The sequence below is a fragment of the Eleutherodactylus coqui genome, chromosome 2 (assembly GCF_035609145.1).
Source record: "Eleutherodactylus coqui strain aEleCoq1 chromosome 2, aEleCoq1.hap1, whole genome shotgun sequence".
NCBI lineage: Eukaryota > Metazoa > Chordata > Amphibia > Anura > Eleutherodactylidae > Eleutherodactylus > Eleutherodactylus coqui.
This window is the reverse complement of record NC_089838.1, coordinates 316,491,016-316,514,276: the sequence shown is the minus strand read 5'-3', so window position 1 is coordinate 316,514,276 and position 23,261 is coordinate 316,491,016. Positions and strand designations below refer to the sequence as shown.

The 23,261-nt window shown below is 50.8% G+C and overlaps 1 non-coding gene across 1 annotated transcript; it reads left to right on the top strand.

Annotated features, from left to right (window-relative positions):
- The first annotated feature begins 6,130 nt into the window (after positions 1-6,130).
- LOC136613686 (U6 spliceosomal RNA) lies at positions 6,131-6,233 on the top strand. The gene has a single exon (XR_010790910.1). It is a non-coding gene; the product is annotated as a U6 spliceosomal RNA (small nuclear RNA).
- Positions 6,234-23,261: the final 17,028 nt, after the last annotated feature.

Below are 23,261 nucleotides of genomic sequence, written 5' to 3'. Positions count from 1 at the left end.
TTACTAGACACTCTTTCTATATCATGAAACACAAAACTCTTTAAACTACCTGAGTGTTTTTCCAAAAAGTGTTTTACCGCACCTGGATTATTGATGTCGCCATTTTTAATGTGTCTCACACGTTCCGCAATCCTCGTTCTTATTTTACGGATTGTACACCCAATGTAGTTCTTACTGCACTCCGTACAAGAGATGATATAAACGGCATCGGTTGTGTGGCAATTATTGTAACTCATTATTTTATACTCTTTATTCCTCTTGGGGGTCAGATGACAGACGCTACACCTTGCATTACCGCATTTAAAAATCCATTACTGCTCAGCCAATGGGAATTTTTAGTTTTTGAACTAGGGGATAGCAAGTCTCCAGAGATGAGCGAGCATACTCAGTAAGACGATGTACTCAAGAGAGCATCGCCTTTTTCAAGTTCCTGCTGGCTTGTCCCTGAAGATTCAGGGGGGTCGCGAGGGTGAGCAGGGCGTGAGCGCTGCCCCGCGCCGCCCTCGACACCCGCGGCCCCCTCGAATCTTCAGGGACGAGCCAGCAGGAACTCGAAAAAGGCGATGCTCTCTCGAGTATATCGCCTTACCGAGTATGCTCGCTCTATTTTTTCTCGCTACGCGCATTACACCTCTGTCCAAAATATTATCCGTGACCTCATCCTGCCGTAAAATAGGTAAGTATTTGTCAAAAACGTTTTTAATGACATAGAAATTTTTATTGTAAGCTGTGGAAAATATCAAGCCCTTTCTCCCATTATTTTTATGTTTGCTTTCCTCAAGAAGTGTTACACGTCTTATCGAGTATGGATTTTTTATACCCTCTTTCACTAAGTCTTTCCTTTATTTCATCCTTTGTTTCAATAAATATGGAGATTCTTGTGCATGCCCTTTTCGCCCGAATGAATTCCCCTGTGGGGATTGCTCTTATTGTATGCCGGGGATGGCTGCTGTCCGCATGCAGTACAGTGTTACCGGCTGTTTCCTTCCTATATAACCTGGTTTCTATAGTTTCTGTGGATATATTTCCACTAGAGATGAGCGAGTATACTCGCTAAGGCACATTACTGGAGCGAGTAGTGCCTTAGCCGAGTATCTCCCCGCTCGTCTCTAAAGATGTGGGGCGGGGAGCGGCGTTGGAGAGCGGGGAGGAACGGAGGGGAGATCTCTGTCTCGCTCTCTCCCCCCCGCTCCCCGCGGTAGCTCACCTGTCACCCGCGCCGGCCCCCGAATCTTTAGAGGCGAGCGGGGAGATACTCGGCTAAGGCACTACTCGCTCGAGTAATGTGCCTTAGCGAGTATACTCGCTCATCTCTAATTTCCACTTACAACTAAGTCCAAAAATGGCACTTCCCTGTCATCAGGAGAAGTCAAAAAATGCAGATTAGCAGAATTATTCTTCATGTAGGGCACAAAATCCGCCAGATCTTTCTCTTCCTCGTTTTTGATTGTGTTCTGATATTAGTACGATCTACATGAAGGATCGGGTAGGGTATCAGCGGCCAGGGGTTAATGTCGGCTCTTGCTTGTAAGGTAAAATCCGAAGCTAACATTCATTTCACTTGAGACGTCTAATTAATGAATTCTTAATGTTTGTTCGATGATTTCACTGGACCAGATAGAATTAATATATTTGTGTATGCGAAATGGTGTAATCGATGCAATATGGGATTGTAACATGTGGTGCGCCTTGGGCGTCGGAGCGTGCGGGAAGTAACGAGTGGAGAGGCATTCAATGCTGTATACTAATTAGGGGGTAACTCACATTTGACTTCAATTAACCAATTAAAGATTTAGTTTTTAAGGAAATTTGTTGGAATGTGATGTGGAGGTGAACAAGGTTTTACAAAACCGAAACGCGTTCTCCATGTTTGTGAGATGCACATTTTATTAATAAAGCAGGAAATTTGAAAACACAAGCAGCGCCCCGACTCTGAATTCAATTCTTCATGGCATTGCACAGCATATTGCACATTTATCCCCCCCCCCCTCCTCATAGACTTCTATGGGACTTTTTGGTGCACAAATATGCAGAAAGTAGAGCAGGTACAATTTTTTTGCGTGCAAATAATCGTTAATGAGAACAAACCTATTGACATCAATGGTTCCAATCTCTGGGGATTCTGAACGCTATATGTCCATGTGAAGCTGCCCTAAGTTTCTCCCTGTGGGTATATCATTTGGTGGGGGCAATTGCCAGTGGTCTTAATGTGGGCAAGCATGTGGACAGTGCCGAAACTTGCAGAAATTTGGTTCTAATGGCGGCTTATCTCCAGGCGGACATAAAGGTCAAGCATTGAAAGCCGACATGCCTGCGGACATCATCACACCCAATAGTTGGCCACTCGCTCCCACTTCAGACGGCGGTTGCCTAATGTGTGTCGGGGTCTTTAGTCTGTTCCCAGGTGCTCAAGATTAGGGCATAAAGCCCCCCCCCCCCCGATCCGCCTGTCCAGGTCAAAACCAGCCCCTCCCTCGTTGCTAGTAGACACCAGCCCTTCCTTTTCCTGGTGTTCCCAAGTCAGACAATGGCGCCAGGCAACACGTATTAGGCGTTTTACTAAGACGCAAGCGATTACCGTAAACCGTGCAGATGATTCTACAGTAATAAATGGAGTGCAGTGCTAGCTAGTACCAAAAGCCAAACCTTTCCTTCACTGTGGACCAATGAAAACATGAGTCATGGTGCCATGGTGGAGATGGTGACACGTCTGCTGCCTGGCGTCACGGGACCCAGAGTCCACCCAGTTACTGAGACGGGTATCCTGGTGATGGGGCATTTTATTTCAGTGTTCACCCATCCACTGGACAACCAAAAACTACTAGTTAGGTGGGGTCCAACAGCTGGGACCCCCACCAATCCTGTGTCACAGTTGAAAACCCACTCTCCCATTTCTGTAGTGTAGTGGGGTATGGGCTGCTGGTCGCACGTACACGGCTGCAGCTTTACTCATTTCATGGGGGCTGACAGAAAGCCGGTCACAAGTACTGAGCTGTCTGACACCCGGAGACACAGCACAGCAGTCTGGAGGGTCTCTGTCACCAATGATACATAGCAGGATGAGGCGGAAGCTTTATAGACTGTCCAGCAGGTGGCAGTGCTACATTGGTACTATACAGTTTATCCATATAATTAGTCTTCAGAATGGGAACCTGAACCCCTAGTATCATTGTCCTGTACCCCAAATGTCAGCATATCATTGTTCAGAGCGCCAAGTGTCAGTGTGTCATTGTCCTGTACCTCAAATGTCAGTGTCATTATTCTGTACCCCAAGTGTCATCATGTCCTTATTCTTTACCCCAAGTGTCAGGCATGTCCTTATTCTGTACCCCAAGTGTCATCATGTCCTTATTCTTTACCCCAAGTGTCAGGTGTGTCATTATTCTGTACCCCAAGTGTCAGGCATGTCATTATTCTGCACCCCAAATGTCAGCATATCATTGTTCAGAGCGCCAAGTGTCAGTGTGTCATTGTCCTGTACCTCAAATGTCAGTGTCATTATTCTGTACCCCAAGTGTCAGCGTGTCATTATTCTGTACCCCAAGTGTCAGGGTGTCATTATTCTGTACTCCAAGTGTCAGCATGTCATCATCCTGTACCCCAAGTGTCATCATGTCCTTATTCTGTACCCCAAGTGTCAGGCGTGTCCTTATTCTGTACCCCAAGTGTCACCATGTCCTTATTCTGTACCCCAAGTGTCATCATGTCCTTATTCTGTACCCCAAGTGTCAGGCATGTCATTATTCTGTACCCCAAGTTTCGGTGTGTCATTATTCTTTACCCCAAGTGTCAGGTGTGTCATTATTCTGTACCCCAAGAGTCAGGGTGTCATTATTCTGTACCCCAAGTGTCAGGGTGTCATTATTCTGTACCCCAAGTTTCGATGTGTCCTTATTCTGTACCCCAAGTGTCATCATGTCCTTATTCTTTACCCCAAGAGTCAGGCATGTCATTATTCTGTACCCCAAGTGTCAGGGTGTCATTATTCTGTACCCCAAGTTTCGATGTGTCATTATTCTGTACCCCAAGTGTCAGGCGTGTCATTATTCTGTACCCCAAGTGTCATCATGTCCTTATTCTGTACCCCAAGTGTCATCATGTCATTATTCTGTACCCCAAGTGTCAGGCATGTCATTATTCTGTACCCAAAGTGTCAGGCATGTCATTATTCTGTACCCCAAGTTTCGGTGTGTCATTATTCTGTACCCCAAGTGTCAGGCGTGTCATTATTCTGTACCCCAAGTGTCAGCGTGTCATTATTCTGTACCCCAAGTGTCGGCGTGTCATTATTCTGTACCCCAAGTGTCAGCGTGTCATTATTCTGTACCCCAAGTTTTGCTGTATCATTATTCTGTACCCCAAGTGTCAGCATGTCATTATTCTGTACCCCAAGTGTCGACATGTCATTATTTTGTACCCCAAGTGTCAGGGTGCCACTGTTCTATTACCTCAAGTATCTGACAGTAAGCGGCAGGCATAGTGAGCCCCTTCTTCATCAGTTTCTCGCCTGTGTAAATGTGGTCTAATTGAGGCAGCAGAACTTAGAATTACACCATCATGAAGCCCCTGTATCCATCAAAGATGACACAAAACAGCGCTGATACATTTGGTGCAGGTCTTGCGTACCTGCCCTTGTGCCACCTAACGCATACACACCAATAGACTGTACACATCTTTAAAAAAATTGCGCATTTTACAAATCCGACACGCTTCAGAACTTTTGAAGTGGCTATAAAACATATAATCAATTTAGCACATGCATACAATTTGTTTGCTAAGTTACAGCCAAGCCCCTCTGCCACATAATAAGACATTGGTGGGACCCTGGGACAGATCTGGGCCACAACTGTGCCCGCATCGTTGCCCAGTGCCGGGCAGCTGTATGGAATCGGAGCCTGAACGCTGATCCTTGCAGCCTCACCTTGTGGTTATATAAGACAAGCGGCACTAATACCTCTCCTGTCACCTTGAGAACAGTCTGAGACCTCCTTACCCCCCCGCTGTCTACTAATCATCCGTGTACCAGCCGTGCCCTCCCCTCCTCCTTGTTCCCTGCATGTAATAAGCAGGTCAGGGTGTTACTGGGTGTCTTACTTCTCAGGGCACATGAGACTTTCCCCTCACGTGTTCCTGGCTGAGAGAGAAGGCGGCGCTCCGCCCGGGGCTGTTACGTGTCCTGCGCTGACGCAAGCAGCAGCTCCGAACAACAGCAGGCTTACTGCACGGCCGCTTATGATCCACAGCCCGGGTACTAGGGCAGCCTGGCATATGCCTGGCATCCCTGGCGACCTGGTTTTGCTACAACTGTATCCGGTCTAGACAATCCTCTGCGAGTGAAACCCACCAGCAGCACAGATCTCCTCCCATCACGATCCTTTGTTCCTGCTTTCAGTAAGGCCGCCGTACAGATGGAACTCACATGAGAAAGGGACCCATTATTTTCTATGGTTTTATACCATAGAGTCCGAAATACGAAAATCGCGGCATATCCAATTTGTCAAATCTATTCACCATTATTTTCTATACGAGTGCGATATCATGCGATTTTACCTGAAATTGCGATGTGTTTTGGGAGAAAAGCGCTTCACCGCTCTCGCGTTTTAGACTCCCTTTCTTCACAAGCATGAAAATGGGAAATTGGAAAAATAAACTTGTATGACAATCGTATCTGGATGCGCATGCCATTTTCTTGCTCCCATAAGAAATAATGGGCGATATGCACTAAAACCCCTGTCCAACTCTCAGTCCGAAAGAAAAAACGGCCATGTGTAGAAAAGCAACGCCATAACGCAATCGGACAGAACGCGCGCACGGAAACTGCCGTGGCTTCACCCTGCGGCGGGGGTTCTGCTTTCCTGCTCCATTTAGGGAGCAGGAAAGAGTTATCCCGTGACCAAATGATTCCGTCTCTGGACAGAACCAAGTAGCGCTGGGCGGGCCCCATTGACTATAATGCGGTCTGCCTGCTTTCTGCTCGGCTGCCCGCCATCATGGATCGTGCCACGCTTTGTCTTCATATATTCTCAGCTGGATCTGCGACGGTTGGAGGTTTCGATGCCGATGTGAATCCGGCCTGGAATAGAGAGTCATAGCCTGGCAATGCTCCCTGGGAGAAAGGTAATGCAGATCAGCTCTCATGGAAGCACATATACTAAAATTGGAACGATACAGAGGAGATTAGCATGGCCGCTGCGCAAGGATGGCACGCAAATCGTGAAGCGGTCAACATTTTTCAAACTGATTGCACCTCACATTGTAATTGCTGTATTGTTTGCATTTATCCAATGCCTGTAAGCGCTGCGGAATAAGTTGGCGCTATACAAAGATTATTATTATCTCGGAATATATGGTTGTCGGGCTACTAGAGAGGTCCGCACCTCCTGATGTGCATGACGGGATGGTCCGTAAATTTGCGGTGAGCAGAAGGCCCTTCTCACACCTGTCCATCCGCAGAGCCAAATAACGAAAATGCCAGAACCGCCGATTCCAGTGCAGAACGGACCTTATTTACTATAATGGCGTCCGTTCGGCTTGTGGCATTCCGGCTGCCATTTTACCTGACACAATAGCATTATTTCCTACAAGATTTTCCGCTCGATCTGCGACGCAGGCTCTGAACGGAACGGCAACGCAAATGTGCATGGCGCTTACTGTTACACTCTTCTCAGTAGCTGTCGGGGAGCGCCATAGTGGCCCCTGCACAGGTATACCCCTTAATGCTGATTAAACTCTTGCCCTAATTTAAAGGGACCCTGTCCCGTCTTTATTGCGGTGGGGAGGCAGCGCAGATTGTTACGTTTTTTCCTGCACATTCCTCGATCTGTCTATGAAACCTTCTCACAGTTGAACCCCAGAACTCGTCCATCAACCTGAAAGTCCAGGCGGCCTCTTATTAACTCTGTTTACTTTGTCATCCGGAGCTGGTAAATGTCAGCGGGTTGCATTCTGGGTAGCGGCAGTTACCTGTAACAGGTGACATGCCAGTCTCGTGTTCGCTGCTGCTGAACGCCTGCCAAGAATTGTGTAACGTGGCTGAGAGCGCCCGCGGCGCAGGCCCTCTGACACTGACATCTTTCTTCCTGTAAATAGCTTCTGTTTTCTCTCCTCCAGTCCAGACCTGTCATCTTGGCCCATTTTGGCGGCGCCCGCTTCCCGCTTAACGTTTCTTCTCCTTAAAGCTATTTTTAAGTTATATAAAAAGCTCCGAAAGTTTAGGTAATGAGAGGAGGGCGGGTCACATGTAGAAGCGGGGCAACGTGACTGCAGCAGATTGTCCTGCGAAGACCTGATCTAGAACTGCGCCTGCGGCCTCATGACCCACATATGGAAACTGGCACAGACGCCGCTCCTCGCTCAGTGTGTCTTATGTGTCGTGTGGATTAGAGGGTTAGCTCTGTGGGACAGCGTTAGAAAGCTTCAGGGTTCTGCCCCTCTGTACTATATCATGACCCCACTTACAGTAGAGTGTCAGTTCAGGATCAGTGTATTCAGTCATCTATACATTAGAGTGTCAGCTCTGTGGGTCAGGATCAGCCTATCCCAGTCTGTCTGCACATTAGAGCGTCAGCTCTGTGGGTCAGGATCAGCTTATCCCAGTCTGTCTGCACATTAAGATTGTCAGCTCTTTGGGTAAGATTCAGTGTATTTCAGTCTATTTGTACATTAGAGTGTCAGCTCTGCGGGTCAGGATCAGTGTATCCCAGTCTGTCTCTACATTAGAGTGTCAGCTCTGCAGGTCAGGATCAGTGTATCCCAGTCTGTCTCTACATTAGAGTGTCAGCTCTGCAGGTCAGGATCAGTGTATCCCAGTCTGTCTCTACATTAGAGTGTCAGCTCTGCAGGTCAGGATCAGTGTATCCCAGTCTGTCTCTACATTAGAGTGTCAGCTCTGCGGGTCAGGATCAGTGTATCCCAGTCTGTCTCTACATTAGAGTGTCAGCTCTGCAGGTCAGGATCAGTGTATCCCAGTCTGTCTTCACATTAGAGTGTCAGCTCTGCGGGTCAGGATCAGTGTATCTCAGGCTGTCTCTACATTAGAGTGTCAGCTCTGCAGGTCAGAATCAGTGTATCCCAGTCTGTCTGCACATTAGAGTGTCAGCTCTGCAGGTCAGGATCAGTGTATCCCAGTCTGTCTGCACATTAGAGTGTCAGCTCTGTGGGTCGCTGCAGTGACTTGTCCAGTGTATATGGACGGGCTATGAATGTTGGTCATCAGGCCACCGGCGCAGCCTCCGCTCTGCAGGTCAGTCAGTAGGTGCGCTGAGGCTCACGAGCGGAGGACTCACGTGTGCGCTCTGCCTCGCCCCGCCGGGAGGTTATTAATATCCTGCTAAGCCTGGATCTCTGAATAATCAAATCATGATTGCTTTAACACCGCGCTGACCGAGCCAGCTGGAGAGGACGCCAGAGTCCCTGCGACTGGCGTCACGGCATAAATATACCCGCCCCATCGTTGTATAATACAGAAGTTCTGCAACTTTCACACAGTTTTCAAGATCTCTGCTTACTGTCAGTGAAAATTAAAATTAGTGTGTCCATGCAGAGAGGCTGAAGACCTGAACAGACAGGGATATACATAGAAGAAATGGGGCTTCTAAACAGAGAGCAGACCCCTCGGGCCGGCTCCTTACCCCCTTGTTCTCTGAAGCAGGGAGGCATAGCATAGAGGATGGAGCGAACAGGAGCCCTTCTCTCCAGGTGCCTACAGAAGAGCAACAGTAGTACAAATGACTACTATGGCTACGATAGAGAGGAGTCAGATCACACAGGGCATCGCAGCTCGCTCCGTATGAGACCACAGAGCAACAGACCGGTCATAGCACCAATGAGGCACTATGGGAGGAAGACAAGCAGGCAGAGGCAATGTGCCAGACAATGCTCTGCTGGGCACTTGGTTCCTGGCATCATACCACCAACCTACCATTGTGCAGACAAATACACCCTTCATGGTAGCGGGATTCCCTGATGGCAGTGCCCTCTATCAGCAGAATAAAGTGCCCGACCACACTGCAAAACTGTTCAAGAACATGACAAAGCGATCAAGGTGATGACTTGTCCTCCGAATAGCCCAGATCTCCATGCCATCGACAACTTGTGGGATGTGCTGGTAAAACAAATCTGATCCATGGAGGACGCATCAAGCAACTTACAGAACCTAAACTAGACCTGCTGGTAACGTCTTGTACCAGATACCACAGGGCACATCAGAGGTTTTGTGGAGTCCAGAAACTGAAGGGTTAGAGAGGGCGACTTACACAATATTAACCGCTTCACACCACAAGACGTACATTTAAGTCCAGGGCATGCAGGGTTTGTATTGAGTGGCATTGGAGGCAAATCCTGTTCTATCCACAGCGGGTTCTAGCACCTGCTCACAACAGATGCTGATCACGGCTGTTAATACTTTACCAGCAGAATAGTGAGTGCAGCTCTGGAGCTTAATAGTATAATACAGGATAAGTAATGTATGTACGAAACTCCACTAGCAGAATAGGGAGTGCAGCTCTGGAGTATAATACAGCATGTAACTCAGGACCAGTACAGGATAAGTAATGTATGTACAAAGTGACTCAACGAGCAGAATAGTGAATGCAGCTCTGGAGTATAATACAGGATGTAACTCAGGACCAGTACAGGATAAGTAATGTATGTACAAAGTGACTCAACGAGCAGAATAGTGAATGCAGCTCTGGAGTATAATACAGCATGTAACTCAGGATCAGTACAGGATAAGTAATGTATGTACACAGTGACTCCACCAGCAGAATAGTGAGTGCAGCTCTGGAGTATAATACAGGATGTAACTCAGGATCAGTGCAGGATCAGTAATGTATGTATGAAACTCCACTAGCAGAATAGGGAGTGCAGCTCTGGAGTATAATACAGGATGTAACTCAGGATCAGTGCAGGATAAGTAATGTATGTACACAGCGACTCCACCAGCAGAATAGTGAGCGCAGCTCTGGAGTATAATAGAGGATGTAACTAAGGTTCAGTACAGGATAAGTAATGTATGTACACAGCGACTCCACCAGCAGAACAATGAGTGCAGCTCTGGAGTATAATACAGGATGTAACGCAGGATCAGTGCAGGATAAGTAATGTATGTACACAGTGACTCCACCAGCAGAATAGTGAGTGCAGCTCTGGAGCTTAATAGTATAATACAGGATAAGTAATGTATGTACGAAACTCCACCAGTAGAATAGTGAGTGCAGCTCTGCAGTATAATACAGGATGTAACTCAGGATCAGTACAGGATCAGTAATGTATGTACACACTGACTCCACCAGCAGAATAGTGAGTGCATCTCTGGAGAAGGTTGGGTGTGTGAGAGCTCTGCAGGATCCAGGGTGTGGTCACCACTGAGAGGAATCTTACCCAGAAAAGTCTACAGGTGCTGGGCTTGCTCCAGCCATGGAGTCCCGGACCTCCTCCCTCTGGCTTCGGTCAGGGGGAGGGAGGACTGCACCCCAGGAGGGGAGAACACCTGGTCGGAGTGGCAGCAATGTCACCCTGACTCCCCTGGAGGAGCCCAAGAGGACCCGCAGCCAGAGGAAGAGAGTGGAGGACCATGCGGCAAAACAACGTTTGCAGGCAAGTTGGGCTGATCGCAGGGAGGGCGAGTCAGTAACGGATGTGGCAACCCGTATCGCCAAATATATGAAGGACTATGGACATGTCGGGAGGCAGCTGAATAAATATACGCAGGAGCTGCACGCTGCCCGACATGATGCGAAGCGGGCAAAATCCCGTACCAGGAAACTGGCCATATCACGGCAGATTGAAGCTTGTGAGGAGGCCATTGAGTTTTATGCGGAGGAGAGGGAAAGGATCCTGGAAAGAAGTGGACCTTTCAAAGAAAAACTGTTAAATGACGAAAGGTTTATCAAAATGGCGTCTGTGAGCAGCGCTGCTATTAAAGAGCGCTCTGCCAGGCACTCCAGCAGCAGCAGCTCGGTGGAATCCGATGCTGCTCAGGATGGTCGAGCTGGGTGCTCTGGAGAGCAGCAATCAGCACTGCCAGGTGGGACTACAGGGCCCAGCATCCCAGCTGAACAGGTCAGCCTGCCCTCCACATCAGGCGAGTCTGATTCAGAGGACACTGATGATAGCTGCAGCAGCAGTGGAGAGGGGGCGCTGATAATGCGGCAGATACAGCTGCAGGAGTCCCCAGAGAGGCTGCAGTCTTGCTATTTTGGGAATGATTTACCCCCGGAGACCTCAAGCAAAAAGAGGAGGAAAAAGGAAAAAACGTATATTGAAGAAAAGTTTGTTTATGTCACCAAGCACTCTGGTTTGGCTGCAAAGTCAAACCAGGGTGGTAACCCTGAGCTCCTAGTCCCGGGCTCTGTGGTGGGTCCGGTGCAGGGGACTGGGGAAGAGAGGGTTAATGCGGCCCAAAACTCCAAGCCCGCTTGTGCTAGTAGTGGGAATGGAGGAGTAAAGGAGGTGGAGAAGAGCATTGGGAAAGCGAAGAGTCGCGGCCAGTCCAGAGGTGCTGGCGCTGTTGGTCACGTCCCAGTGGGAGGGGGGCGTGATCCGGCACCAGGTCCCACCGGTGGTGGCTTAGCTGTCCCCCCTGTGTCCCTAAAGCGCCTTTCCGGTGCGGAGGGGGCGCAGGGGGTGGTGGCTGGGTCTGCCGATCCTCCCACACATGGTAAAGATCCTGCAAGGACAGTTGGAGGAACTACAACTCCTAGAGTGGCTAAGGTGGGCGGAGCTACAGCCACCAATGTCCAGAGAAATGTTGAAGTGCATCTTCAGCCACCCACCGGAAGTGCCATGGACTTCCCCTTAGGGCATAAAGGGAAAGTTAATGGTAAAGATTACATGGGTCCTGGTCCAGCAGCGAATGGAGAAGTGAGTGAGGTAATGGATGCGGCTGTTGGTACCCCTGCTGCCCCTGTTCCTGCTGCCCCTGTTCCTGCAGGAACAGCTGTCCCCGGTTCCCCGGCAAGTATGCCACCTTGTGTACGGGTGGGTGGGGCTTCGGAGGGTAGTCAGGGCGTGGGTCAGGATCCAGTCGCCCCTCCAGCGGCGACAACATCTGGTAGAAGTTATGCCAGTGTCGCCGCTGGAGGGAGGGGAGAGGCGTCCTCCTTGTCTTTGGGCTCTGGGGACAGCGTTTTGCAACAGCGCCTCCTGGAGGCCTTGAGGAGGGGGGAGAGCTCGATGAATGTAGGGGGCAGAGTTGTGGATTTGTCTCTCTGGGTGGAGAGACATGGTCTTGGTGCCTTCCGAGAACAAAGGGGGGAGACTGTTTGGTCCCTGCCGACAACCGGGCAGGACATTGGCCGTAGGAATGTGGCTCGTCTTCAGTGGAGAGGCAATGACGCGTGCCCATCCAGGAGTAGGGTGGTGGAGCTTCTGCTGAAGATGGGTTTCAGGGCAAATGACATCTATGCCCTGATCCACCCCTACGGCTCGTCTGAGTTCGACATCAGCTTTGCTCGCCCAGAGGGCCTGGAGCTCTTCTGGGAGAATTATGAGCTGATGAAGGACGAGCCCGGCTGGCGCGGTTTCGCTGCACAAGTGGTAACCCGCCAGACTGGAGTCAAGAGAGTGACCGTTTTGACTCGTAACGAGTCCCTCTCTTGTTATGATATCATGACTTGGATAAGTCGGTACGGAGAGGTGGTGGATATGCCCAATAAGAACCGGGACGAACACGGCATCTGGTCCGGAGCCTGGACGTTTATGGTAAAACTTAAGCGTTCAGGGAATTCGGTGGCCCACATACCATCCGCGGCCTTCCTTGGCAGGGATCGTATCTTGGCCTTCTACCAGGGGCAGCCGAAGCTCTGTCACAAGTGCGGCGACCCCACACATTTGAGTGCAGCCTGTAACGTCATCAAGTGCGCTCTGTGTGGCGAGGTAGGTCATCTTGCGGCATCTTGTGCAGAGATTAGGTGTCACCTGTGTGGTGACCTCGGTCACCCATTCAGTCGCTGTCCGCGCTCTTTCGCCAATGCGGTCATGGCCCCAGCGGAGGAGAGCCGTGAGGTTGCTTCTGCAGGGGAGGGGACCAGCAGAGGCGATGGAGCCCAGGAGCCAAGGAAGAACAAACATGCTGGGGCAGCCAAGCTAAGGCGCCAAGAGAAGCGCGGAAGGGGCAGGGAGCTGGTAGAAACCCAGGTGGCAGGTGGGTCAATGCTGGCCCCTGCTCCGGACGCAAATCATGTGGCTGAGGCTCCAGGGGACAGGGAGCTGGATGAGGAGGTCAGGAGGATCCAAAGGGAAGAGGATGCCACTTATTCAGATTCTTCCCACTATGAAAGTGTGGGTGAGGGCAAGGATGTGTGGCAAAAGAAAAAGCGCAAGCAGGGCTCCAAGAAAATGAAAAAAAGGGAAGGGAAATCTTCCCCTGCAACGGGCCAGGTGCAGGAAGGCAATCCAAACTCTCCTCTTCTTGGGCTCTCCAACAGGTACCAAGCTCTCTCGTCCTCGGAGGGAGAGGTGCCTAGGACAAGCGTGAGGCCTACAGGGGGTGCTGAGCCTTCCTCTTGTGGGGGTTTGGTGACATCCAGGGGGAGGGCTGGCCCAGAGCCCAGTGGCAAGGAGGACGAGGTTGAGGAGCCCCTTGCCATGGACCTTTCAGTGTCCAAGAAACGTGGCAAGGGGTCATCCTCAGACCCTGATGAGAAGGGGGGTGGGAAGAAGAAAGCCATCTAACTCAATCACCAATGATGGCGGCACCCGCTCCGTTGACGCTGGCATCCATTAATGTTGCCAGCATTAAGTCTGATATGGCTAGATTTGCGGCCTTTGATTTTCTCGGCCGCGTTGAAGCCGACATTTTGTTTTTGCAAGAGACCAGGCTGCCAAATTTGGCAGCTGTGCACAAGGCAAGGAGGGAATGGAGGTCTGGTCCATCTTATTGGTCTCTTGCGGCCGAGCCATATAGCGGAGTGGCGGTACTTTTTACCGCAGCAGTTGAATGCCGACGGGTTATTGAGTTAGAAATAGGGAGGTGCCTGATCCTGGATGTTCTCATGAAGGGACAAGAGCTTCGGCTAATCAACATCTACGGTCCCCAAACCAAGCGGGACTGCAAGGATCTTTTTATGAGGATCAAGCCGTACCTTTTTACTAGTCGGCAGGTGATCTTTGGGGGTGACTTTAACGCAGTCACGAGGACCCGTGACAGGGGAGGCTCCCTAGGCAAGCTGACTTATGATAGCGTCGCGCTTAATAGCATAGCTAGCGAAGCTCGCCTGGTGGATGTCCACATCCGGCACACCCCAGGCCACGCGGGTTTCACCTATTATAGAGGCGAGTGCAGGTCTAGAATAGATAGGTTTTATTTGAAGGAGGAAGCCATCTCTTCACCAGTTTCTGTTGTTGAGGTGGAATTCTCCGACCACTGTCTGATTTTGTTTTCCCTGAATGTTGCAGAGACCCCCCGGATGGGTAGAGGCTTATGGAGGCTGAATTCATCACTCCTGGAGGAAGCAGAGATAAGACAGTCCTTTGAGGATTTTCTGCAGAGCCAGGTACCATTACTGGATCTTTGTAGCAGTAAGTCAGAGTGGTGGGAGATGTTCAAGATCAGGGCTGCGAGGTTCTTCCGCCAGCTCTCTAGCCTCAGGAGCCTGAGTAAGTATCGTCTTTATCAGGGCCTGAGAAGGAAACTCGAACATCTCGTCTCGACTGGAGGTAGCCGCGAGGAGATCTCCAGAGTGAAGTCTTTGCTCAAAGGGTGCCAGTATAATAGGCACGCATCTTTGGTTTTTGAGAGGGACTTCGGGAAGTACCACTCACCTGACCCTTACAGAAACTGCAAGATGTCAGTGAATCGTAAAGTTGTCACTGGACTGATCGACGGTACGGGATCTCTGAACAGGTCCAGATCAGGGATTCTGGAAGTCATCAGATCCTTCTACTCGCACCTTTTGAGGAAGAGGGATCTAGATCGAGATGTGATGTCGGCTTTCCTGGCTGAAGCTGTTCCTGAGCCAGGGGATAACCTCTCCCTTAATGTTTTGACAGAGGAGATCAACATAGAGGAAGTTAAACTGGCGATTGATGGGCTTGCGCTCAAAAAATCGCCAGGACCGGATGGCTTAACATCTGAGTACTATAAGACCTTTAAGGACCTCTTGAGTCCCCTCTTGACTGAGGTTTTCAATGAGTGTCTTTCCTCGGACACTCTCCCAAAGTCAATGAGGAGGTCGGCTTTGATCCTTCTGTCAAAGGGTAAAGACTCGAGCCGTATTGAGAACTGGCGTCCCATAGCGCTTCTCAATATGGACAGGAAGGTTCTGGCAAAAGTGCTGTTTAATCGGCTGGTCAAGTTTGCACCCCGGCTCCTCTCGGGCGCCCAGCATTGCTCTGTTCCAGGCCGTAGCACCTTTAGTGCTGTTCTAGGTGTCCGGGAGGCAGTGGAGCAGGGTAGGGCTGGTCACTGGGAGGGGTACCTGCTGTCCTTGGATCAGGCCAAAGCGTTTGATCGGGTTAATCACGAGTACCTCTGGTCTGTTCTTCTGAGATATGGCCTGCCAGTGGGGTTTGTCAATTGGCTCAGGACATTGTACGCGGGGGCTGAGACTTTCCCGCTAGTGAACGGTTGGGTCGGCCACCCATTTGAGGTTGGGTCTGGCGTCCGTCAGGGTTGTCCTCTGAGCCCCTTGCTGTACGTGTTTGCCATTGATCCTTTCCTTAGGATGATTGATGGTGGGCCTATGGCGGGGGTCGGGATGGATCGGGCGGTGCCGGAAGCCGCCCTCAGGGTGGCAGCGTACGCTGATGACGTCACCGTCTTTGTGTCCTCGAGGGGGGAGGCAGAGTACGTGATGGCAGAGGTGGATGGCTACTCGGAAGCATCCGGGTCCGGCATCAACTGGGATAAGTGCGAAAGTCTCTGGTTAGGAAGGGGAGATCCTACATTTGGTCTCCCGGACACCCTTCCAGTGCCCCAGGACTCGGCTAAAGTTCTCGGCATCAAATTTGGCCGGGGAGATTACCCCATGCAAAATTGGGTGGTCAGGCTCGATGGTGCCACTCAGAAGGTGGCCCAGTGGAAGGGTTGGTCTTTGACCCTTCGGGAAAGGGTTAACCTGATCAAAACATACCTGCTCCCTTTATTCATCTACCTGGGCAGCGTATGCATTTTGCCAGAACCTCTCTGGACCCGGGTCTACAACCTGTTCTTCCTAATGTTGTGGGGGAACAGGTTGAACCTAATTAGGAGAGATGTCACGTACCGCACGAGGAGACTAGGGGGGTTATCTATGGTCAACCCTGTGGTATTTCTCGTAAACACCTTTGTTAAGATCAATATAGGCAACCTCTGGCAAGAGAGGGCTCCTCCGTGGGTATTCTCCTGTTGGGGATGGCTTCGGCCTTTCTTCCAGGAATGGGAGACAGGAGGGCGAGTGAAGGATCTTCGCACGCCGCATGGGCATCTTCCGGCTTACGCTACCGTGGTTCTGAAGATGATACGTCGGTGGGGTCTGGGGATGTGGGAGATCAGAACTCTGTCGAGGAAACTCCTCGATAAGAGGGTTCTGTTGACCCATTTCCAGAAGCCCCTGGCGCTCAAGGACTGCCCAAGTCGGGACCTGGAGGGAGGGTTACGTTTATTGAATTCTGACAGGATCCCCTTGAAGTTTTGGGACTTGACTTGGCGCTGTTTCCACGGGAGACTGTATGTAAGGGGCAACTTGAAGAGCAGGCCACTGGTGGATAGGGGTTGCCCCCGCCAGGAGTGCAGCAACGTACTGGAAAGCATGGAGCATTTCCTGCTTCAGTGTCCCTTTAATACAGAGGTGTACAAACGGGTGGGAGCCTCCATTGGTTGGCCCAGGTTGGCACGCCTCTCGTATGCGGAATGGGTCTATGGGGCATTCGGGGACCTTGGTCGCAGGGACCGGTGCACTTTATTCTTAGTCAGCCTAGTGGTCAGGTTTCACATTTGGAACGCACGGTGTCTAGTTTCGACGGAAGAGAAAATCCTCCCCGTGGATGAGGTGAATAGAAACATCCTGGGTGACCTGGTGAAGGTGCGCTCTCTGGATTATGAGAGGTTGGGCACGACTAAGGCCTCTCTCCTATGGAGAGGGTTTGTATTTCGTTAGGGACATTTTTCTTATTGTTAGGGTCTTTGTAGGGACAGAATAGGGAGAGGTAGGGACAGTTTCTCTGAGGGTAAGTTTTAGGGAAGGAGTAGGGACATTGTAGGGACAGATTAACTATAGGGATAGTTTTTCTATTTGGTCGGTGCCCGGCTTATCATATCCAGTCCTTGTGGAGGGCTGAGTGTGACACTAGTAGAGTTTTTGTTTTCGGTCAAAGATAAAGTATGTACGGCTGCAGGTAACTGAACCTTAGGCTTTCGGGTATTAATGTGTAGTGTTGGTTTGTAGTTGTGTAGTATAAGAGATGTTATATGTTATGTTATGTTATGTTTTGTTTTGTATATAGGGTTAGGGGTTATAGATAGGTTGGGTGGGGGTTTATTGGGGGGAGGGGGGGGGGATTAATGCCTCAGCCGTAGCTTGACACGTCCCGGACAATGAACACTGGGCACGGACTGTTGGTGCGGGCGTGGCCCTCAGGCTGCGGCGGGCAGGGTGTGTGTATGCGGTGCAGCTCGGCTCGTCCTGGACATAGACATTGAGCACGGACTTGGGATGCAGGCGTGGCTCCCAGGCTGCACCGTAGGGGGTTGTTTGGGGTGTGTGGTGGTTTGGTCTGGATATAGGGTTAGTTTAGGATTATGTAAGGTTTTATTTTTTTAGGTGGTGGGCATTAAAAAAAATAAATAAATAAAAAAAAATAAAATAAAATAAAAAAAATTTATAAAAAAAAAAAAAAAAAAATGCAAAAAATATAAAAAAAAAAAAGGTATTGGGTTGTTCTTATTGTTACTACTTTTGTTATTTGCATTATTGTTATTATATAATTGCTTTGGTTATTAGTCGTTTTCTTTCTTCTTTTTTGGGGATTTCAGGCTGGATCCTGTGAGTTAGGGATGTTTTCTTACATGTGTGTATATTGTTATATGTAGTATGTAGTGTATATGTATTGGTGAGGATGGGTGAGTGTAGTTTTGGAGTGCAGGTTGGTGTAGTGTGCGGTGTGTATTATTTGGACCAGATGGACCTTTTGCTTTTGTTCCTTTGTCCTGAAGTAAGGCAAAGTACAGATAATATAAGTGATGATTTGGTTTGGTTTTATGTTTGTCTTTTATGCCAAGTGAGCGAGATTTATGTTCTGTTTACTGTTATGTTTTTCACTTTTATAATAAAAAGATCTACAGGATGTAACTCAGGAGCAGTGCAGGACCAGTAATGTATGTACACAGTGACTCCACCAGCAGAATAGTGAGTGCAGCTCTGGAGTATAATACAGGATGTAACTCAGGGTCAGTGCAGGATAAGTAATGTATGTACACAGTGACTCCACCAGCAGAATAGTGAGTGCATCTCTGGAGAAGGTTGGGTGTGTGAGAGCTCTGCAGGATCCAGGGTGTGGTCAGCAGTGAGAGGAATCTTACCCAGCCAAGGCTACAGGTGCTGGGCTTGCTCCAGCCATGGAGTCCCGGACCTCCTCCCTCCGGCTTCGGTCTGGGGGAGGGAGGACTGCACCCCAGGAGGGGAGAACACCTGGTCAGAGTGGCAGCAATGTCACCCTGACTCCCCTGGAGGAGCCCAAGAGGACTCGCAGCCAGAGTAAGAGAGTGGAGGATCATGCTGAAAAACAAAATATGCAGGCAAGTTGGGCCGATCGCAAGGAGGGCGAGTCGGTGACTGATGTGGCAACCCGTATTGCCAAATACATGAAAGACTTTGGGCATGTCGGGAGGCAGCTGACTAAATATAGGCAGGAGCTGCGCATTGCCCGCTATGATGCGGAGCGGGCCAGATCCCGTACCAGAAAACTGGCCATATCACGGCAGATTGAAGTCTGTGAGGACGCTATAGACTTTTATGAGGAGGAGAGGGAAAGGATTCTGGAAAGAAGTGGGCCTTTCAAAGAGAAACTGCTAAATGATGAGAGGTTCAGCAAAATGGCATTGGTGAGCAGCGGTGGCATTAAAGAGCGCTCTGCCAGGCACTCAAGCAGCAGCACGGGTGAATCTGACGGTGCTCAGGATGGGCGAGCTGCGTGCTCTGGTGAGCAGCAATCTTCGCTGCCAGGTGGGACTACTGGGCCCAGCATCCCAGCTGAACAGGTGAGCCTGCCCCTCACGTCGGGTGAATCTGACCTGGAGGACAGTGATGACAGCTGCAGCAGCAGTGGAGAGGGGGCGCTGATAATGCGTCAGATTCAGCTGCAAGAGTCCCCAGAGAGGCTGCAGTCCTTCCATTTTGGGAATGATTTGCCCCCAGACACCTCAAGCAAGAAGAAGAGGAAAAAGGAAAAAAAATATATACAAGAAAAATTTGTTTATGTCACCAAGCACTCTGGTTTGGCCGCAAAGTCAGACCAGGGTGGTAACCCTGAGCTCCTAGTCCCGGGCTCTGTGGTGGGTCCGGTGCAGGAGACTGGGGAAGAGAGGGTTAATGCGGCCCAAAACTCCAAGTCCGCTTGTGCCAGTAGTGGGAATGGAGGAATAAAGGAGGTAGAAAAGAGTGTCGGGAAAGCAAAGGGTCGCGGCCAGTCCAGAGGTGCTGGTGCTGTCGGTCATGTCCCAGTGGGAGGGGGGCGTGATCCGGCGCCAGGTCCCACCTGTGGTGGCCTGGCTGTCCCGCCTGTGTCCCTAAAGCGCCTTTCAGGTGCAGAGGGGGCGCAGTGGGTGGTGGCCGGGTCTACCGATCCTCCCACCCATGGTAAATATGCTCCTGTTCCTGGAAGGGAAGTTGAAGGAACTACAACTCCCAGAGTGGCTAAGGTGGGCGGAGCTACATCAACCAAAGTAAGGAAAAATGTTAAAAGGCCAGACACTGAATCCTCTGAAGTGCATCTCCAGCCACCCACTGGAGGTGCCACGGACTTGCCCTCTGGGCAAAAAGGGAAAAAAGAGGGTAAAAATAATAAGGGTCCTGGTCCAGCAGCTAATGGAGAGGCGATTGAGGTAATGGATGTGGCTGTTGGTACCCCTGCTGCCCCTGTCCCTGTTGCCCCTGTTCCTGCAAGGACCCTGGGAACTCCAGGTGTCCCTGGTTCCCCAGTTAGTATGCCATCTTGTGTACAGGTGGGTGGGGCTTCGGAGGGTAGTCAGGGGGTGGGTCAGGATCCAGTCGCCCCTCCAGCGGCGACAACATCTGGTAGAAGTTATGCCAGTGTCGCCGCTGGAGGGAGGGGGGATGCGTCCTCCTCGTCTTTGGGCTCTGGGGACGGCGTTTTGCAACAGCGCCTCCTGGAGGCCTTGAGGAGAGGGGAGAGCTCAATGAATGTAGGGGGCAGAGTTGTGGATTTGTCTCTCTGGGTGGAGAGACACGGTCTTGGTGCCTTCCGAGAACAAAGGGGGGAGACCGTCTGGTCCCTGCCGACAACCGGGCAGGACATTGGCCGTAGGAATGTGGCTCGTCTTCAGTGGAGAGGCAATGACGCGTGCCCATCCAGGAGTAAGGTGGTGGAGCTTCTGCTGAAGATGGGTTTCAGGGCAAATGACATCTATGCCCTGATCCATCCTTATGGCACGTCTGAGTTCGACATCAGCTTTGCTCGCCCAGAGGGCCTGAAGCTCTTCTGGGGGAATTATGAGCTGATGAAGGACGAGCCCGGCTGGCGCGGTTTCGCTGCACAAGTGGTAACCCGCCAGACTGGAGTCAAGAGAGTGACCGTTTTGACTCGTAACGAGTCCCTCTCTTGTTACGATATCATGACTTGGATAAGTCGGTACGGAGAGGTGGTGGATATGCCCAATAAGAACCGGGACGAGCACGGCATCTGGTCCGGAGCCTGGACGTTTATGGTAAAACTTAAGCGTTCAGGGAATTCGGTGGCCCACATACCATCCGCGGCCTTCCTTGGCAGGGATCGTATCTTGGCCTTCTACCAGGGGCAGCCGAAGCTCTGTCACAAGTGCGGCGACCCCACACATTTGAGTGCAGCCTGTAACGTCATCAAGTGCGCTCTGTGTGGCGAGGTAGGTCATCTTGCGGCATCTTGTGCAGAGATTAGGTGTCACCTGTGTGGTGACCTCGGTCACCCATTCAGTCGCTGTCCGCGCTCTTTCGCCAATGCGGTCATGGCCCCAGCGGAGGAGAGCCGTGAGGTTGCTTCTGCAGGGGAGGGGACCAGCAGAGGCGATGGAGCCCAGGAGCTAATGAAGAACAAACATGCTGGGGCAGCCAAGCTAAGGCGCCAAGAGAAGCGCGGAAGGGGCAGGGAGCTGGTGGAAACCCAGGTGGCAGGTGGGTCAATGCTGGCCTCTGCTCCGGACGCAAATCATGTGGCTGAGGCTCCAGGGGACAGGGAGCTGGATGAGGAGGTCAGGAGGATCCAAAGGGAGGAGGCTGCCACTTATTCAGATTCTTCCCACTATGAAAGTGTGGGTGAGGGCAAGGATGAGTGGCAAAAGAAAAAGCGCAAGCAGGGCTCCAAGAAAATGAAAAAAAGGGAAGGGAAATCTTCCCCTGCAACGGGCCAGGTGCAGGAAGGCAATCTAAACTCTCCTCTTGTTGGGCTCTCCAACAGGTACCAGGCTCTCTCGTCCTCGGAGGAGGCAGAGGTATCCAGGACAAGCGTGGGGCCTACAGGGGGTGCTGAGCCTTCCTCTTGTGGGGGTTTGGTGACCTCCAGGGGGAGGGCTGGCCCAGAGCCCAGTGGCAAGGAGGACGAGGTTGAGGAGCCCCTTGCCATGGACCTCTCAGTGTCCAAGAAACGTGGCAAGGGGTCATCCTCAGACCCTGATGAGAAGGGGGGTGGGAAGAAGAAAGCCATCTAACTCAATCACCAATGATGGCGGCACCCACTCCGTTGACGCTGGCATCCATTAATGTTGCCAGCATTAAATCTGATATGGCTAGATTTGCGGCCTTTGATTTTCTCGGCTGCGTTGAAGCCGACATTTTGTTTTTGCAAGAGACCAGGCTGCCAAATCTGGCAGCGGTGCATAAGGCAAGGAGGGAATGGAGGTCTGGTCCATCTTACTGGTCTCTTGCGGCTGAGCCATATAGCGGAGTGGCGGTACTTTTTACCGCAGCGGTTGAATGCCGACGGGTTATCGAGTTAGAAATAGGGAGGTGCCTGATCCTGGATGTTCTCATGAAGGGACAAGAGCTTCGGCTAATCAACATCTACGGTCCCCAAACCAAGCGGGACCGCAAGGATCTTTTTATGAGGATCAAGCCGTACCTTTTTACTAGTCGGCAGGTGATCTTTGGGGGTGACTTTAACGCAGTCACGAGGACCCGTGACAGGGGAGGCTCCCTAGGCAAGCTGACTTATGATAGCGTCGCGCTTAATAGCATAGCTAGCGAAGCTCGCCTGGTGGATGTCCACATCCGGCACACCCCAGGCCACGCGGGTTTCACCTATTATAGAGGCGAGTGCAGGTCTAGAATAGATAGGTTTTATTTGAAGGAGGAAGCCATCTCTTCACCAGTTTCTGTTGTTGAGGTGGAATTCTCCGACCACTGTCTGATTTTGTTTTCCCTGAATGTTGCAGAGACCCCCCGGATGGGTAGAGGCTTATGGAGGCTGAATTCATCACTCCTGGAGGAAGCAGAGATAAGACAGTCCTTTGAGGATTTTCTGCAGAGCCAGGTACCATTACTGGATCTTTGTAGCAGTAAGTCAGAGTGGTGGGAGATGTTCAAGATCAGGGCGGCGAGGTTCTTCCGCCAGCTCTCTAGCCTCAGGAGCCTGAGTAAGTACCGTCTTTATCAGGGCCTGAGGAGGAAACTCGAGCATCTTGTCTCGACTGGAGGTTGCCGCGAGGAGATCTCCAGAGTGAAGTCTTTGCTCAAAGGGTGCCAGTATAATAGGCACGCATCTTTGGTTTTTGAGAGGGACTTCGGGAAGTACCACTCGCCCGACCCTTACAGAAACTGCAAGATGTCAGTGAATCGTAAAGTTGTCACTGGACTGATCGACGGTATGGGATCTCTGAACAGGTCCAGATCAGGGATTCTGGAAGTCATCAGATCCTTCTACTCGCACCTTTTGAGAAAGAGGGATCTAGATCGAGATATGATGTCGGCTTTCCTGGCTGAAGCTGTTCCTGAGCCAGGGGATGACATCTCCCTTAATGTTTTGACAGAGGAGATCAACATAGAGGAAGTTTAAACTGGCGATTGATGGGCTTGCGCTCAAAAAATCGCCAGGACCGGATGGCTTAACATCTGAGTACTATAAGACCTTTAAGG